The sequence below is a fragment of the Tursiops truncatus genome, chromosome 5, assembly GCF_011762595.2.
Source record: "Tursiops truncatus isolate mTurTru1 chromosome 5, mTurTru1.mat.Y, whole genome shotgun sequence".
Classification (NCBI taxonomy): domain Eukaryota; kingdom Metazoa; phylum Chordata; class Mammalia; order Artiodactyla; family Delphinidae; genus Tursiops; species Tursiops truncatus.
This window is the reverse complement of record NC_047038.1, coordinates 135,379,250-135,399,447: the sequence shown is the minus strand read 5'-3', so window position 1 is coordinate 135,399,447 and position 20,198 is coordinate 135,379,250. Positions and strand designations below refer to the sequence as shown.

Here is a 20,198-nt window from a genome sequence, read left to right as displayed (position 1 = left end):
TCCTCCTAAGAAGCTGCTATTTTAAATTATTTAGAAAAGGAGGGTGATGACCTGGTCTCAAAGATACCACATGTGTGTACCTGGGAACTAGAATCAAAGTGGTCTATCTCCGCTGGTCAATATCAGTGTGTTAAATTACCGCAAGGCAGAAGCAAAGTTAAGATAATGATCCTAAGCAGGACCTGTGGGGTTCCTGGGCACAAAGGCTTTCTGTGTCCCCCGTTTCTTTGATTATAGGAAATAGGCTTCATTCAGTCTCTATGACCTTCCCTGAGTTCCAACAGGCAGGTTCAAACAGTTGCTAATCAGGGAAAGGAGGGGATGCAGAGGCAAGGGAGGAACAGTCCGGAAACAATAGTGCAGCCTTGGGGCAGGGTCCTGGTTCCCCCTCAAGGGATACACAGAACAATACCTTTGAGCTGTTTTGCAGATACTATAACCCCTGCCAGGTAGAGAATTTAACTGGAGGCTGCCCACAGGCACTTAGACCCCAGATTGGTGGAACCAGAACTGGTGGTGCCAACTCCCGATGACCTCATCACCAACCAGTCAGAAAGACGTCCATGAGCTGACCACGCCCTCTTTGAACCATTCCTATAAAACACCTCACTAACTGCTCCAGGTCTAAAACACACAGTTTTAATGCCATAGGGCATTAGCCCACTGTGTCCCCCTTTGCCTGGCAAAGCAATGAAACTATTCTTTTCTACTTCACCCAAAACTCTGTCTCTGAGATTTAATTCAGTGTCAGGGTACAGAGGCTGGATTCAGCTTCAATAACTTGGATGAAGGCCATGGACAGAGCAAGGTGGCTGGAAGGCATTAGGAGAAAAATATGGGGTCTCGTTCTAATACAAATGCTGGCTTGAGGAGATATCTGGGTTTTAGTACTAGCCCATGGAATTGTCTGGAACACAGAGATTGAAAGCCCAGTTAACCTTTAAGAAAGTTGGCTCATCAACATTGGAACACAACAGGTTACAATTACAATCACTAAAGCAGATCCCAAATTCCTAAGGGATGGGACACACCCCACGTACCCATCTCCTGTATGAGCACTGAGGACAAAAGAATAAGGGAAAATGCCCAGAAGAACAAAATCAGGGCAACGAATGCAGATCTGCTGACAAAAGAACTCTTTCTAGCACCGGAACAAACAAGGCAACAAATCCTGCTATTTTTATTATACATGGTATGGACGCTTGGCCGCTGTATTTTATTTCTCATTTGCCCCATCCAGTAGACGTTTTATTACAAATATTTTTATTCTCTATAATTGTGTTTTGCATATGATAAGCTGTTGGAAGGAGTTACACCTCTGTTGGTTTGCTGGACCACGAGGAACTGCATCCAGACCTGATGGATGGAACCGATATCAACCAGAGGCAGAGACTCAGAGCTGAATATGTAGCAGGAAAGAACAACCTGACTCCACACTGGATCTGTTTCTTTTGCTTTAGCCTTTGCATTCTATTGTTTTTCTACAAGTTAATCATTAAAAGGATGTTGCCTACACCTTAAAGCACACACAATGGCCCATCTCCGGAGAACCCTGACTCCCAGGCCAGAGGTAAAATACCTTTGTTTAACTCACAGGAAACATGCTGATGAGGCCCACGCACCTGTGAATGACTGCAGGAAGGAAGAAATGAACACTTCCCTCCCAGAGTCTGGCTGGAACCAGGAAAGATTTGCAACCACTGTGGAATTTTTTTTTTTTTTTTTTTTTTTTTTTTGCTTTTCCTCCTCACCATCCCCTCTTTGCTCTATAAAAGGAACTAGCATCCAAACCTGGGCAAGGTGGTTCTTTGGGACACTAGTCCACCATCTTCTTCATCTGCGGGCTTTCTGAGTAAAGTTTCTATTCCTTGTCCCAGCACCTTGTCTCTGGATATATTGACCTGTTATGAGGCAAGCAGTAGGAGCTTAGGCCCAGTTATAGGTATAGTCACTGGGAATAAGGACTTTAAGAGTGACTCGTGTTTGGACATTAGGTGGCCAAAGGCACGGACTAGAGTGGACCTCCGTTGTTTCATAGCTGCCATGACCCATGTCCCCTGCGTTCTCCCAGTGGGGCTCCACTCTCAGCTGCAGGGCTGCAGGAGGACCACACTGTTGTCAATGGTACAGAGCACTGTGCGATCAGGAAGGGGAGACTGACCAAGCCAACCCAACCAGAGTGAATCACAGGTCAAGCATGGGAGTGGCCAGAGAGAGCTTTGCCCTCCTTTTCTCCAGATTTGAACTGGGAAGGATATGGGGTAGAAAGCCTACCCAGAATGAGGAGAGCATCTAGTGAAGCATGAACCCAGCAGAGAGGGAGCAGGGCTGAGCAAAGCAGATGAGAAACTGGGTCGTGCTAATGAAGAAACGCCCCAAACATTTATCTAACCCTAAATTTTCATGTCTTTCAGTCAAAGGTCCTTGAGGCTGAATTTGTTTTCACTGTTAACAGGAAAATAAATCCCAACTAAACTTTTCAATTTATTTCTTCATCCTTAACCCACAATTTTGTACCATAGTCACACAACGCATAACCCAAGTCTCACATTCTGCAGACTTGACTCTTGGAGGGCTTCAGACTGAAATGTCCATCTTCCTTTTCTGCCTGGAAAACTTTGATTTACCCATTAAGTTTCATTACTTGTTCCCTCCTTTGTAAGAATCCCCCTCAACATTCCCAGAGGACTACAGTGTTTCCAAAAACATTACCATTTCTACCATGACCACTAAAACGATTTGTTGTGTGTATCTCTTAGATATAATTTAAAAAGGTGTTTGTTAATCAGTTGTTGAGTTTCTGTTTTTCACACCCTATTCATTGTTTTGACTTTCCATAGAAAATTACTAGATAGGATTTAAACAGTTTGTAGCAAGATACTGGTGGTAGCAGTTACATTGTCATTTCCAAAAAGTGTATCCCTTTTGTAAAGCCAGTTTTTTCAAAAAGTATGCCACGGAGCTTCCCTGGTGGCGCAGTGGTTGAGAGTCCGCCTGCCGATGCAGGGGACACGGGTTCGTGCCCCGGTCCAGGAGGATCCCACGTGCTGCGGAGCGGCTGTGCTCGTGAGCCATGGCCGCTGAGCCTGCGCATCCGGAGCCTGTGCTCCGCAACGGGAGAGGCCACAACAGTGTGAGGCCCACGTACCGCAAAAAAAACAAAACAAAACAGAAAAACAAACAAACAAAAAGTATGCCACTTCTTTTCTCCCCCAAAGGTTTAAATAATTGTTTATTTTTTAATATCTCTTTTGAAATTTTTATCTCCTATTGGAGCACAGTTGATTAACAATGCCACTCTCTCTTCTGAGTAGGAAAGTTATCATTCTCGAATAACACTGTGCTCATTTGCACTGTTTCTGCACAGAGAAGAGACTAAATAGTGTTGACTCCTAATTATGTTCAGATTTTGTGCACTTTTCTTGTCAAGTGCCTCCAGAATGTTTTCTTTTCTTTTTAGTTACTCCCATTTCAGTAAGTACTTGAGTTGGCTGAAAATAATCCCTTTCCAAGGCCCATAAACAAGAGTATCTTAAGGCTGACAATACTCTATCGTGAAGGCTTATGTTTTAAATACTTTATTTTATGTGATGCAGTGCTATCTGATGCCCAAGGGGAAAAGTGACACAGCAACAGACCACAAGTATCAAGACTATTTTTAGGTATTATTCTGGTGACCAAAACAGAGACATTTGTTTCTAAGTTGGGATGTAACCAAAAAATATCACATCCTCTGTTTCCTTTAGTTCAACAAGTCCTAGATTGGTGTCTTATAAGCTATTTTTCATATGCTGTGGCACAATGTTAAGTGTTTTTATTCAGAAGCGGCCTGCTGGCTGAGTGCCCATTCATTGTATGACAGCATTTTCCCTCAGCTGTATCAGAACAACAAACCGAGAAGTTCACACTTCCTCATTAATTCTGGAAAACCCATACTGTGGATAGCATGAATCTTTTTAGGTCTTGACCATTTCCGGAAGTGTTGTATTTTATAACAGAACTCAAGAATATCCAAATTTAATAGCCCACAGTAGTTATGCTGAACACTGCATCTATAAGTATCATAACTCTCTTAAAGGTAATCATTGTCTTGCTAAACCCTATGAGTTCGGTACTCAGAACAGGTAAGCCTGTCATTTTCAATGGTTTTTCATTTGATGAATGTATTCTTGTAATTGGGGACTGTGAAAGATAATACAAGGCATCATTTTTAAAGTCTTGATGTTTCCCTACAATTTATGGGAAGAATTCAAATCCCTCGAGTCCTAAGGCTGAAACTTTAAGCGTGTGAATCTCAGCACCCAGATGAGACTGCTTACTCACATTTAAGGCAGAAATAGCATCAAGAGAAAGAAAAATGTGGATTAATAGAAAATGAAGCTTTAGCCTATTCATACTTTAGTTCCCATGCATTTGCTCCTCCACATTTTGCCCTTTTATTAATGAGAATCTCACTCTTTGTACGTTAAATATTTACAATGAGACGTAAAAGAATGACCTTGGGCCCTGGGTCTGATTTCTCACCTCCTGCTTATATAACTTAGTTCAATTAATTTAATTTCTCTAAACCTCAATTCCATTGACTGTAAGATGGGAAACTGACTTTGCTTACCAGTTTGTTATGACTGTATTAGAGAAAATGTATAGAAAGCACATAAATTAAAAAAAAAATCCTGGTGAAACTCAACAAATAGTAGGTGTTCATAATAAGTCCTCAACTAACAGCATCCACCATGGTGGTGTTCGTCAACCATTGTGTTACTTCCTTTGGGCCAGACATCTTTACAAATGCTATCGACTTCAGCTATCACGTAAGGACCAGGAGATGCTATTGTCTTGTTGTTGCTGTGTTGTTTTACTTTGCCATTACTGCCCCAAGTTTACAAATATAATGTACTCTACTAAGTTAAATTCTTAGATTGGGAGCAAAGGTCACTGATATTCTGGAAAGAAAAAAATGACAACAGAACGTAAGAGGACCACGCACATTCGCTTCCTGCCGCTCAGACATGAGCTCTCCTGGTCACAAGCAGTTGTCCTGCTAGCCTCACCTAAAAGTCACACAATGTCACTCTGTTTTCACTGAGCTTCTTCCTTGCCCCTTTCAAGTCAAATGCAGCCATCCTTGCCTGATACGTCCCTAGAGGAGAATCGACATTAGTTGTTCTAGATACATGTTTGAGTGGGAAAAGTGTCAGATTGACCATTAACCAAATTTGATGGAGAGATTCATGGGCCCTCCACAGTGGGCTTTGAGTGAGTCTGTCCTGTCGGTTTGCCATTTTCATCCATCAACCCCATCTATTTACTGCTGACCTACACAGACGCGTAGCCATGTCAGAGGTGCCACGAGAAATATTTATCTTCCGAGACCAACAAAGAAAGCAGAGAACCTTTGCTTTTGAACTTGATGAGCCCCATTCTGGGTTCATCAGTTTTGAATCTGACGCAGCAGAGAAACAGAATGGTGGTCGCCTTGGTCAGCTGCAGCCCTGCCACTTGACAACACAGAGGGAGAGTCCATCAGCCTCCAGCCAGGGCTTGAGCTCTGATCCCTCCATCCATGTAGAGGGTTCCGAAGGCTCTCAGGGGGCACCAATCCTCAAGTGTTTAACAACGTGATGCTAAATACATGCCAGTGACCTTGTCTGTAAGGAAATTACAAAACAGTGTGTCCGTCTGTGAACGTAAGTACACATAAAACCAAATTTAAATAAATAACCATTCAAATATATAAAGCCCAAAAGAGTAAGTTTTGTCTAAATTTGCCAAAGGGGCAGGTTTATACTGTTGTTAAGGCAAGTTAGTTAAGGTCAGTCCATCCTTATTCTCTTTGAGAGCTTGGACAAGTTCCTTCAAGTTTTGGGGTGCAATCATCCATCCTACATGGAGAGCTATACTCAGAAGTTTGTTTTGAGAATTCACTGTATTGATATGAGCTTAGAACATTTCTCGAAAAACATTCAATAAGTGTTAGCCAATATTCGCTTTAAAATATACAGGAAAGAACAATGATTCTACACCAATTTACATAGTCCAGATTCAGAAATTGAAAAAAGAGCATTTTTAAATTTGAATAGACCACAGCATTTGACTATAGAAAATATAAACCAAATGTTTGGATAAATGCAAGAATCTCTTTGGGGTTTGCATTTGAACACGTTAAAATAGGACAACGCGTTCAATCTTCCAGGAATTTATTCAAATAAACATTTTTTAATATGCACACATGCTGAACTTCTTTCTATTTTTTTATCCGTACAAAGCTTGTTTTCAATTCAGATTTTCCATACCTGGTTTCTTTCTGTAATTCAGGTATCAACTCAGACTTTACCTCCTCAGAATGGCCTTGTTTGATTACCCTATGTAAATTAGGCCCTTGCTCCCAAGAAATTCTCTATGACAGTGCCCTGTTTCACTGTCTGCGAAACCCTGATTACAATCAGAATACGCCTGGATTATCTGCTACTTGTTTCAATTGGTCTCCCTCCACTCTTGCTATGGTTGTTTACCACTTATCACCAGATAGCGCCAGAGTAGCGCCGGGCTCATACTAGTAATAATAATAGCCTCCACTTATGGATTTTGTGCATAACTTACTTTGTGCGCTTTTCACGTATTGACAATATAATCCTCACAACAACCTTGCGAGATAGATGCTACATTACACTCATTTTACAGATGAGACAAAGGAGGCAAAGAGTGGGAAAATGAGTGCCCATAATCACACAACTAATGAGTTCTTAAAGCGCACTCTGGTCTACCCCTGAGGAGGCACTTAACACAGAGTTGTTAAATAAATGACTACATGTGCTAGGTTTGGGGCAAGGAGCTGAATATACAGAGATGAATAAGACCTAAAGTCTCAGGGCACAGGCCACATGAGTCTATGTGAAGGAAAAGATATAGTAAGTTAATAAGCAAGATAACACCTTAAACTTATACAGCGATGCCTGTCAATTACATCTCAATAAAACTGGGAAAAAATAAGCAAGAGAGACAGATTCAGTAAATACTAGACATCCTTTGATAGAAGCTTTACCGGGCACTAGGAGAGTAGGAACGAGAATGTGGCATTTCCTTTGGTGCTGAGGTCCGGTTTTCTTAGGGGGACGATGACTCATGGCTGTTTTAAGGGAGAAGAGTGATTATGGGAGCCTTAAATGGGACAGCACTGGGAATCTCTAGGTGAAACATTATATAATACAGTAGAAAATGCCTGAACGATATAAACTAGCTTGACAACCCCAGAAACGCTGCGTGAGGTTTGTTCATACCACTGCACCTCAGTGGCTGTATGTGGTTCCCATGCAAGCCAAGCTGTTACCATGGAGACATGAACAAATGACCCAATGCAGGCGGAATCTTCAACCATCGCTAAGCTCTTAGAAAATCAGTGCCAACAAGCATTCCTCCACTATAAGCAACTCTACCTTTAGAAAAATTAAGCATAGGAAATGACATCATTCATTTCAAGGAAAGTAATTAATGTAGACAATATAAGCATTGGTCACTGCTGTCAGCAGATAAAAGAATTTAAAATGTTCATTCACTAATATTAAAGACTGCATTGTCACTATAGACTATAATTTAAATGTTGTTTTAAAATTGGGGGACTTGGTTTTGATCACCTCAAATAGCATTAATAAAGTACCAAATTTTACAAGTCCTTTATCATGAAAAATGCGTCTATTCAGTTTGAGAACACCAAGATAGTAACATATACCAATCATTTAGGGAAAAAATAAGAAGAACTCTCAGCTTGATGATTGTTAAATTTGTCTCCTCTACAAGCATTAACTTTTAGTGAAGGAGGAGTAATGTGCAGCCTTCACTGGCATCGTATAACATATTTTGGTACATCATGTAATTTGGTAAATAATTTAAATTTTATTTCCAGATTTTATTTTCTTTTTTTGTCTTTTTTTGTTTGTTTTTGTTTTTTGGGGTTTTTTTTTGCGGTACGCGGGCCTCTCACTGTTGTGGCCTCTCCTGTAGCGGAGCACAGGCTCCAGACGCGCAGGCTCAGCGGCCATGGCTCACAGGCCCAGCTGCTCCACGGCATGTGGGATCTTCCCGGACCGGGGCACGAACCCGTGTCCCTGCATCGGCAGGCGGACTCTCAACCACTCCGCCACCAGGGAAGCCCTTTGTCTATTTTTTTAAAGTAAGTCTTAAGCTCACTTTGGATCATATCGTTTAAGAATATTGTTCTTAATCATTCAAGAGAACTTAATTTGGTTATTTAGAGGGGACTCTGGTCACAGATTTACGGTCCTTCCCAATTTCTTTAAGAGACCGAAAGCCTGGAAAGCTTTCATGCATCCTGCGAGCTGCATACCTGAATTTACAGTTAGCATGTTTTTAATTACTTAGAATATGCTGAAGACCAAAGCTGTTTTTCATGTATTAGTGCACCTTCTTCCAGAAAGCGTTTGAAGCAACCTCTTGATGGGCATTTTCCAGGCGCAGAGGGGGTTTTCAGTCAGAGGGGAGCTAGTCACAGTTGTTTTGAGTGGAAAAGACTCAGGCCAGGCCAGGGAGTTGGTGGAAGAGCTAACAGTGCCCTGCACGTAGGGTCCGCTATGGGGGTCCGCTTCTCTCCTTAGATTCTCACAACTACAAAAGCAAGGCCTTGCATGAGGCCCCTCATATGCGTCACCTGACCTGGTCCTATGTAGAAAAGGCTATCTCTGCACCAACAAACTAAACTCTTCGCGATTCATTTGAAGAGCCTACAAGAGGACGCAGACTGCTGTTGTTATAGAACAGAGAAGGCAGATGCCCAGCTCCTGAAAATAAGCCAGATCTCTAGGAAGTGCTCTGAATCAGGTGGGGTTGTCAGGGAGTTAAGGATAGAGGACAAAAAGCTCCATTTATCTTAGGTGTTTATTCCTTTAAAAGACACAAGAATATTTTCTTCTTATTCTTTTTTTGAAAATTTTTATTGGAGTACAGTTGATTTTTCTTCTTATTCTTTAATTGAAGATATATATTTTAATATTTAATCGAAGTTGTATTTTTCCTGTCAAATACATTTTGTTTATCTTGCTTTTTCACATACACAAACAGAATTCTTTTACATTTATTTTTTTCTTTTACAAATTGGACTGATTTCTTTTCTACTTTAACACATGCAGAAGGTTTGAAAACTCCACATACAATCAGTGCCTGCTTGACTCACTGATACCACTTTTCAGAGAGAACTTTTTATTTCTCTTCAGCTACACTGGTGGTTACATGAATGACGTTTCTGATAGAAGTGTAAGTCAAAAACAATTGTTAGACATAACACTCTAGGGAGTTGTTAGAGAGATGCTCTTTGTGTCATATCTAAACTACCCCCCTTAACATTTGGAACTTTGTGTTTCATTCATTTAACCGATACATATTCTCAGGTACTTTGCTTCCAGAGCATTGTTTGAATAATAAACAGTTATTGTTTCCTTGGTGCCTGGAATAACTTTCTGTTATTCCTATTGATTACCATATCCTCAGTAATGAGGAAAAACTTAAGACGTGATTAATAAATCCTATATGGTCTACCTCATAATAATACCACTAGGAAGAGTTCTAAATTGTGAATTATTTATTCTGATAGTTAAAAAATTTCTTTTAAGTTGAAACACATGAAATTTATGAAAAGAGAAGAATAGCACATATGTATACCTTTCAGTATTTATGTATTTAATTCCTCTGTTACTAAATTTTTTAATTCCTGGGAACTACCTTGAAAAGCATAAAATAAAGAACCTAATACATATTCATTTAATTATTGAATTTAATTATAATCACAAAATATTAACATTAAAAAACGTTAAACGCTCGTCTCACAGTAACCTCAATAGTCAAGGCTTTACTTTCATTTGAATTTCTTAAAAAAAATAGTTACCACTTTTCGTAGATCACTCAGTTAGTAATTGACAGAAATAAAATAAAATTCAGGTCTCCTGCTGTCAGAATAATACTCTTCACTGAAACCGTTTTTCCTCTATCAAGGCTTTTGGTTAAAAATTAGTCCACAGTGCCCACAAATTGTCACTATATTTTAGATTTAAACAATAAAAAGAAAATGGAGTTGACTGCTGGGCAAACCCAGTATTTCCAGTATCTTTTTAAACTTCTTTTCTCATAATACACCTTTTCTTCTAAAAGATTAGTGCTAACGAGAGGTGGCTGCTTGTTTGCTAAGGATTCTGGACAAAGTTGGGTACGTGTGTGTGAAGAAGAGAAGAGCTGTTCCAGGAACGTCTGCCCTCACACCTTGCGTCCAGGTGGGATCACGTGACTGAGTCTGGCCAAGCAGGTGTGAGTGGAAATGATATAAACTAGTACTTCTCACACTTGAGTTTGCATGAAAATCACATGAAGAGCTGGTTAGAATGTGTATTCCTGCGCTCCACCTATGGAGTTTCTCATTTAGCAGGTCTAGAGTAACACCTGGGAATGTGCATTTTTAACCAGTTAGTAGGTGACGCTGATGCTATCCACCTCCTGAGAAAAAGACGGTCTTTTTAATGAAATCATTATTTTATGTTATGAACAAACAAAATAGTAATTTCTGTCTATTTAGACACGTGAATACGTTTTCTACTACCATCAAGTTGAGTTGTAGAAGTTGAGGAAATTTACAAATTTAGTTTTTAACGTGGATATTTCAGAGGAGGAAAATCCTGTTCAAACAGGGGATCGTTATATGCAAAAAGAGGGGGGGGGGGAGAGAAAGAGGAAGACCTACGAATTTAAGGCATGATTTCTCATCTCTAAGTTAGTTCTAAGAAAGCACAGCCTGAAGAAAAAAATGATGCAAATAAAGTGAAAAATACACCAGCACGGATTTTATGGACCTAAGAAGACCTCTCCTGACCACCTTGATGATGTTAATTACTTTCTGATGTAAACTAGGACAATTAAGCCATCCCTAGGACACTTATTACGGCTCCAGAAATCGCAAGCATGTGAAACACAGCTAAACAACTTGAAAGCAGACTCCCATTTTCAACCTAAAAAGAAGATAGAATGCTGGGAAAAACTCTGGCTCAGGAAACTTTCCTCTGGAGCCATAGTTATTCTCTTCCCTTTTGGCCCCCTTTTTAGTGTGTTTGTAGCTTCATCATTTCACTTCTGGCCTCACGTGCAAACAGCTTCTCCAATGCATCACTCTGTCTCCAGGGTTTCAACCCATTATTTCAACATCCTTAGGAAAACAAACAAGTACCCCCAGAGCAAAAGTTTATTTCACAATATGCCTGCTATTCCTGATGCCCTATTTCTGCTTCAACCTGTAACCTTTCAAATTAGGCTGTTTGGGGTCGCTTCCCCTTATTAACTTGAGTTCAAGGATTAGACTCTCCGGTGTAATAATTATTCAAGGTGGCCAAAAAGGGTTTTGCGTTTGTCTTCCTCGCCCTACCGCAGAGCTGAGAACTCTACTGAAACTTGTCATCATTTTCTCCTGCCTCTCTGGTAGGTATTACCATCATTTTGTGGTTGATGTACGTGAAGTAAAAAGAAGATGCAACTTGCCGAATAACACAGTCAACATTTTTAGCGAAGCAAAGTTTAGAATAAGAGCCTCCCAAAGCCAATGAGTATATATTTTAAGGTATTGAACCTGATAGTTAAGTTGTAAAATCCCCCAGATTTGTGATTGTCATGCATGGAAAATGGATCAATGATTTGTGTTTAATAATCTTTTAGATTGTACATCCCATGTGGCAGATACTGTGTGTATCCTTCATCGTGATGGTACCAGTATATCCTGCTACCTTGAGATGAGAAGGAGATTGATGAATATTAGTTGAATCAATGTTGGAAATATTTTTTTAAATTATAAAATGTGCTTTTAAATCCCACTTATTCCTGGCTTTTTTTTTTTCTACTTAATGTAAATGTTAAGAGGGTAAGAGAATAACTTCCGGAATAAGCCTGTATACCAACACTGAGTAAATGACCTCTCTGTAGCTCAGTTTCTCTACCTGGAAGACGGTAGGACGCCACCAGTTAACTTGTGAATATTTGTGAGAATTAACTATGAAAATTTACTTTAACCTCTTAGATGCGTGTTGAACACATTGTAATCACTCAGTAACTGTGCTCTGTTATGGGATTTTCCATTTGTTACTAATAAATAGCTGTTGTTTTTCTAACTCATGATAGAAGTACTAATCATAAAGAGATATAAAGGATAGAAATGAGATTCAAGAATATCACAAAAAGAAATACTCATCATAAAACAAATAAAAGACCTCATTACTATTGCTAAAATGATTTTTATACCATTGTCCAATGCACATGTCATTCTGATAAGGACCTTAGTAAGTAAAGTGGATTTTCTTCTTTTCTACTCTTTTGCTCTAAGACAGGAAAATAAATATATGCCATGTTTCAAGGTAGCCCAATCGCTAATGAAAGTACCTGAATTCAGCCTTCAGTCTTCTGAACCACACAGTAGGCCAGGTGACATCATTCATTCAATCACTACCACTAAGTAGAATTTCCACGTACTGCTCACCATGTGACTTTCTTCCTGCATTGCACCTCCTTTTTCCCTCTTTTACTTTCTCCCTACAACTTCGTCAGCTCTTCTATTGTAATTGCATTTGGGGGGTTTATTTTTGTTGTTGGTGGTAGAGGTGGTAGTGGTTTTTTGGAGAAATTGCATTTTCTTCTCTCACTGTCTTTTTACTTTTCTCTCTCCTTAAGAAATAAAAATACCCAATAATACACAAGAGCCTTGCTTTGCTAGCAGAATTTGGGATTTAAACTACACAACCTCTGTCATTATTTGTTCTACAGAAGGCTTCTTTAAAGACTCATTTAGGACCAAGCCAATGCTTTCAGACATTCCCTGATGACTGACAGCCTTTGCCACCCACCTTTAAATGAGTAGTTCCCCTGTCAAAGGCCTAGTCTCCCAGATAATTATATACAGTGCATCCTTTATTATTTTCTCCAACAATACATTGGAATCATACCAAATAAATCATGCGCTGGGGTATGAAATGCTGGTGAAATAAATGAACATGAAGATTTAGGGTGACATGTCCTGGGAATCAGAAGAACTTGTGATTTAACACATTGATCTCATTTGTTCAGGAGCTGACACTGGGTTCCATCACTGGGAAGTAACGTCGTAATATTACAAAGAATAAATATTCACCCGCCCCCATTGAGAAGATTACCTCTCTAAGAGAGTGGTCACTTATTTGGAGAGATTTGGACTCCTCTCTGGATACAGATAGTTTATATAATTGCTGAGCAATAAGTTAAGTTTTTCCAGACCATCCTTCCCTACGTGTTAAAGATAAAAAGGACATAACTCCCAAACCACCAGTCTGGCTCAGGTAAATATCATGTTCCAGTAACACTGGTGTCAATGAATGGTATGGAAGAGAATGCTCTTCTCAAGAGGTGAAACGGGAAGCTGCTTTTGAAAATAAGGTTTAGGAAAAAATTTTTATGCCATGAGATATGTTCACATTATGGTAATAGATGCAATAAATAGGATACAAATTTGGTTCATAATCACTATCGCCTTATCATAATTATGTTTGTAAACATACACACAGAAAAGGAATAGAGACATAAGTCAAATGTTCTCTTTGGATAGTGAGATCGATGACTTTTTTCTTTTTACATTTCTATACTTACAAATTTTCCACAATGACTATTAATTTTTTTATTTGAAAATATAAAACTAATGTTTCTAAAGATATTTTGAGTGTTAAGGCATAGCATGTAAGCTAGCACTTTCTGTCTTCCCTCTGTTGATTCTCCTTCAAATTTTCTTGCTGTTCTTTTCTCTCCTTAACTTGTACTTTTGCCTCAGATAATGAACACCAAAGGATTATTGTATTAGAATTACTTGAACTAATGTTCTTTCTCTTAAAAAAATTAATGAGTGTTTACTCATTGTAATACTGGCCCATAATATAGCTCAAAATATAAAACAGGAGCCAGACTATCTGGAAAGAAGAGAACCTCAGCTCTGACAGTTGTTAGCTGGGTGATCCTAGGCAAGTGGCTTAACCTCCCTGGGCTTCGTTTCTCTGAAATGTCAAAGAAGGCTATTAACAGAGTCCACCTCACAGATTGTTGTAAGATGAAGTGAGCTATTCTGTGTAGACATTTAGAATAGCATCTCACATATATTAAGTTCTATATGCGTATCTGTATTCCTCCAGATTTGGGTGGACCTGCCCATAAGGGCTGTATTGCTATACACATACACGTGTGTGTGTATATATATATATATATATATATATATATATATATATATGAAGCTTCCCTATGCCCCTGATAGATTCCATGATGAAACACAAGCACTAGTCTTGTTTCTACTAGGTCCCAACTCCTATCATGATGCTTGACACCTGGTAGGGACTCTATCCATATTTGTGGGATGAATAAAAGCATAATGAATATTACAGTCATAAATCTGTGTCTAAAATAAAATCTGATATTTGAATATAGGACAGTCAGCTATCTGCAAATGTCAAGGCTACCCCCTTTTCGCAAAGAACAGCTAGCTAATGTTTTAGCTGAACAGTTTTTGTGGGCCCTTACACTGTTGTTTATACATTTCAAGTGAGATTGTTGTTCTTTAGTGACCTTGCATTCTTTCCTGATATAAAGCTTATGTTGAATCTAAGGAAAGAGTCATGTTTTCTGAATGGGATTGACATGAGTTTCCCATCTGACTTTTCTCGGTGTTGCTCTCCAAGTCCATATTGAAGGACAATAGAGACCTCTCTATGCCATAGAAGCACTTCACACTGAGAAGTTCCACTGGCCTGGTCCCCTGACTCCGAGTCACAGAGCGTTGCTTGAGAATAACTTCACAAGGCATCAAAGCACAGAAGATGTTAATGACTGGCCCAAAATGGTCTGGAATTGCAAATGGTTCCAAGAATCCAAGGATATATTTTTTCATCCCATGTGCTTGATATTTAAGGGCATGTGTGGGGTATACGTCATCTTTTTTTTACTTGAGGAGTTAATTTATAACGGAGTATAACAGGTTTGAAGCTCAAATGAGCGTGTTAAGCATACTTAATACTTCTTCATAAACTTTATTTTTATAGCATTAAGTGTGTTATGAAAAAGAAAATAAAGAGTATGCTATCTTAACCCTTGGATCAAGTTCAGAGTGTTGAGATCTTTCCAGTTCTGATTTAGTACAATCACAGGGCCTTGTGTGGGAGGGCCTTTCAAAACATTTAAGTGGGTCTATAAGCCTGAGACTGGAAATGAATCACAGGACCATTTTTCATCTTGTCAGTTGCCGACATCATGCTTAAGGAATTCCTACAGCAAAACATATGTCTGTTCAGAGTATTAGCCATTCTGTTCCCTGATACCAAATCAAAGAAGTACTTCCTAAAAAGGAAGTTTGAAAAGACGCAATCATCACTTCTAGAAAATATACGTGTGTAAAATTCATCATTAGTCAGGGTGTTCACGTCTCACAAAGATGGCCCTACAACAGCAGATTTAATAGCTCACGCACCCTGGGCAGAAGAGACGTTAATCCAGGCCTTAACAGTGTTAAGATTATAAAGATACTATCTATCAATATCTGGATTTCATCTAGCATAAAAGGAATTGTAAACCTAAGCAGAGTGATTCTGATAAATTATTGCCGATTTCCAGACATTTGGAGGAAAAGCCATAAGATTTAGTGGTAGAAGTGCCTTTATGTACCACATCGAGTCCAGTATTTCTTCAGCTGGGGCTGCACTTTAAGATACAGTTGGGGTGCCTTTATAAATCTCTACCCCAAACCAATTAAGTCAAACACACTCATTGTGCGAACGCAGGCATCAGTATTTTTTATAGCCTTCCGAGTTTTTCTGCACAAAGCCAAGGTAAGAACCACCGCTCTGTTACATTCTGCTGGGATGGCCAGGAGGGTAGGAGCTATCTCTGGGCAAAATGAGTGACTAAAGGCAACATTTACTATTAATATGCTGGCACTTTTTAAAAGTGCTTTCCCTGTAGTAACTTTCAATCCACCCTAATGGGTGGAACTATTATCCTCACCACCATTTTTCAGATGAGCACTCTGAGGGATGCCACACAACTCGGAATGGCGGAATGCGGATTCCGATCCCTGTATTTGAGGACAGAGTAATATTTATGTAACAAATATTGTTACAAATATTGTTCAAATAATATACCAAGCACAATGGCAAAATGCTTGCAATAGAATGCAATAAACAAGGAGATGCATTCTGCCAGTAAACACCAAGTTATCGGCAACTGTCTTACCACATGGGCTGGAATTAAACATGAAAAAATAATCATGTTTCCCTCAGTAGTATCCTGGAAAAATTGTTGATACTAACTGAACCAATAGATGAAACTAACTAAAGAGGACCAAAATTCTGTATCCATTGACATATGTCTGGCTTCCAAGTGGTCCACGAAGTAGAATCACAGCCACTGTGATTCCAGCAACAGTGAACCAGGCTGTAACCGTGCTGTTTTCACGTATTCAGCATCTGGGTGAAGCAATGCTCAAGGAGCAGAACTCATAAGAACAGAGAATAGATTCCACAGTGTAATTTATGTTCTCTCTAACACTCTGGAAATAGAATATTCTTTAAGACACGTGACTACAGTGAAAATGACCTAATTTATGTACAGTATAAGAAATGCATGTTTCCTGTCCTACATACTAATGCTGACTTCCTGCTTTCACAAAGAGAAGCCCCAAGAGGTTCACTGAGGACTTAAACTATATTTTACGCCATGGCTTGCATGAAGAATATTTCCTGTATTTAAGAAAATCTCATAGGTTGAAAAGCAATAGTGTGAAGATATCAGAAGCATTCTCTCTTTTATCTGGAGCTGAACAAGCCTATGTAGACCCAAATCTGAATAAAAGTGATCTTCTATAAGTAAATGTCAGTAAATGTGTTTGAAACAAACAAACTCATCTCTCCAGTGATCACCTGCAAGTGTTATTTCAGCGCCATTAAAAAGAACTAGTGCCACCTTCAGAAGCATTTATCACCCACTGGTAAATCTACAATGAGGTCTTTATTACTTTAGCTGTTCTGTCATTTAAAAGAAAGTATTTATGTAGGGATTAAATGTTGCCATTAATAGTCATTTACAGTTCAGGGTGAATTAATGATTTAAGAGGAAGCTTTTCTATGATTTTAGGAAAGAGAACATTTGGGTCCTGAGACCTGGGAGGGGTGTGGGGAGGAGCTGACATCCAGATAGGGAGAAAGAGAAGGGGTGTACCCTCTGGGAATGCCAAAGGCGAATTCCAGCCCTTTCACAAGTTCATCCTGCAACCGCTTTTGGTAAGGAAGCAGGGGACACCTGAGAAACTAGAAGAAGTTTTCTTTTGTTTCTTGATGATACACATTTCCTTAGGCTAATTAAGACTATGGATTTTACAATATACAAAAAGAATAAAGATATTTTAATTATAGGTAACTCCTTTATCACTGAACAAAACTGGGAAACAAGGAAATTGAAATCCTTAAACAAGAACAAGGAAAAGAAGAAAAGAAAGAGAGAAGAATTCACATCATTATCACAGTCATTCTCATCATCATCATCATAATTTGGCTCAATAAATAACCAGGGAGACTAGGTGCTTTAAGAATTTTGACCAAAGGAGGTGAGTTTGCAAATAAGAGCTATATTAGCATATGTGAAAAGGTCACTGGCCGTAGGAAAATGCAGAGAAACCACACTGCAAAATACATGAAGACTCAACTACATATGAAAATTAGATCAAAATAATGAGGTTTACGGATCATCTCCAAATGATAGAAATATTGAAATACTTTGAAAATACATTATAAAAGTATAAAGGTAACTTCAAGTAACCTTATGCTGAAGGAAGATGCTGATTCTGGTAACCGTACTGATCCAGAAAGTAATGCTTGCTTCTCTTGCTGTCACTCGATCCATTTCTCCCAAAAGAGACGGAAATAAGGAAGAGGGGGAAAAGTAAGTATCATAACCCTCACATATCAAAGAAAATAAGTTTCTAGCCATAAATATGAGGAGAAAAATAATGTCATCTCGAGAAGTTAAATATCTCTTTGTGAAAACAATAAATGTAATGTGACAACAAATGTGATCTTCCCATTTTTTGAGGAAACCTTTTAAGAAATAAATGGAAACGTTATCCTATCAGTTACTAATGCTGTAAAACAAATCTCCCAAATACTTAGTGTCATAAAACAATAATAATGCTATTATTTCTCATGATTTTTTTCTGCTAGGAATCCATAAATAACTTGTCTGGGCAGGTGTGGCTCAGAGTCTCCCATGAAACTGCAGGTAGATTGTAAGTGAAAATGGGTCAGCTTGGGGGCGGGTCATCCATCTCTCTCTTCATAGAGTCTCATAGCTTTCCCATGACATCTCTTCAGATGGAGAGTCTGAACTTCCTGATGGCATGGTGACCTCATGCCAGCAGAACTATTCGTGTTACAGGTCAGGACTCCAGAGGGAGTGTGCCCGTGATCAAGGTGGAGGCTGAATCTCCTCTATGACATGGAATATAAGTCCTCTAAGTGCATAGGATATAAACCTAACCTCTCAATAGAAAGAGTATGAAAGACACACTGTCAGAAGATCTTGTGATTTGACCATCTTGGGAAGGAACAATTTTTCATAGTTATCTTTCCTAACCCACGTGGTCTCCTGACAATATGTCTTTCATGCTTTTTCCACTGAGGAGTTACATTTAGATCACATGCAAGCTTATTTTTCACTAGGTTATAGCAACAACAAAGATAATAATAATATAATAAAATACAGTATCTCACTTAATCCCATCATTACTTTCATTTTATACTTGCAAAAAGATTGAGCTTCAGAGTACGCAGCATGCTCAAGATCACACTGCAAACAGCATAGCCAATGTTGAAACATAGATTTATCTATTTCAAATTCCAGTTGCTTTCCATTATACTACATCGCTGCATAATGATTTTAATACTAACCAAACCAATCACCCTCATAATACTAGTTCATCACTGCATTTCTAATTTATCATTAGAAATTCATAAATAAATTTCTAATTTATATCATCAGAAATATCATAAATAGCACTCTAAGTGGAAACTCAGCACCAAACCCACAAAAATGGTGAACAAATGTTCAGGTTAGCCCGCAGAGTGCTTGCATGGTCTGCAAAGTTCAGACTCTTGGCTTGTCCATCAGTGCTGCTCTATGATATATTTAACTTTACTTACATCACTTGCCCATTCCATATCAGTTGTCACAGTTTTGTTTTTAATTTATTTCATCTAAATTCCTAACAGATAGCTAAGTCTCCAGTTGAAAGAAGAAAATACTCTGAGGTATGAATTCCTTCAAATTCCCTCCCCTCCACATCGAGCTAATCTGTTTATCTCTTTTCACTCTATTCCTACTTGTGTCCAAAGCTAATCCTTTCCCCTCCCTTCCCGTCTGCTCTGAGAATTTTCTTTCTTAATTACGTCCACTTATTTTACCTTCTACTTCCCTTCACTCTTGGCTCTTTCTCTTCCTTTTAAAAACAAACTCGTATTTCTCGTCCTGGAAAAAATAACCCTTCCCTAGTCTGTTCACCTCCTATTTAAGCAACTTCCCTTCCTGGTTTCCTGTCAAGTCTAAACCGCTTATCAGAACGGTTTACATTGGATGGGTTTCACTTTATTATCACTCACTCTGTGACTCACTTTCTTCTGGTTTCAGCCTCTCATTTCTTTCAAGCCATTCTTTTCAGTGACGCAGCTCTTTAGTACAACTCCATGAGGAGGGTATGATAGTTGAATATGCACCCTTTTGTAGCAAAAGTCCTTCTCCTAGCATTCATGCAGTGGTCAATATTTGCCACAGATAAAGAGTTTGCTTGATGACTTTTATCAGCTCCTCATTAAAATTATTTATCCCCTTTCCTTTGTGTAGATACCCATGAGTGGGACTGCTAGATCATATGGTAGTCTTATTTTTAATTTCTTGAGCAAGTCCTAACTGTTGTCCACAGTGGCTACACCAATTTAAATTCCCACCAACAGTGCACTAGGGTTCCCTTTTGTCCGTATCCTCAACACTTGTTATTATTGTCTTTTTGATAATAGCCATTCTGACAGGTGTAAGGTGATACCTTCTTGTGGTTTTAATTGACATTTTCATGATGATTAGTGATGTTGAGCACTTTTTCATGTACCTGTTGG

General features: G+C 38.9%; 1 long non-coding RNA gene across 1 annotated transcript; it reads right to left on the bottom strand.

Moving 5' to 3' along the window:
* Positions 1–3,127: 3,127 nt before the first annotated feature.
* On the bottom strand, positions 3,128–19,563 carry LOC117312477 (uncharacterized). Its single transcript, XR_004526807.2, has 3 exons — positions 19,494–19,563; positions 17,854–17,939; positions 3,128–5,648 (listed from the first exon to the last, which is right to left on the bottom strand). It is a non-coding gene; the product is annotated as an uncharacterized lncRNA (long non-coding RNA).
* Positions 19,564–20,198: the final 635 nt, after the last annotated feature.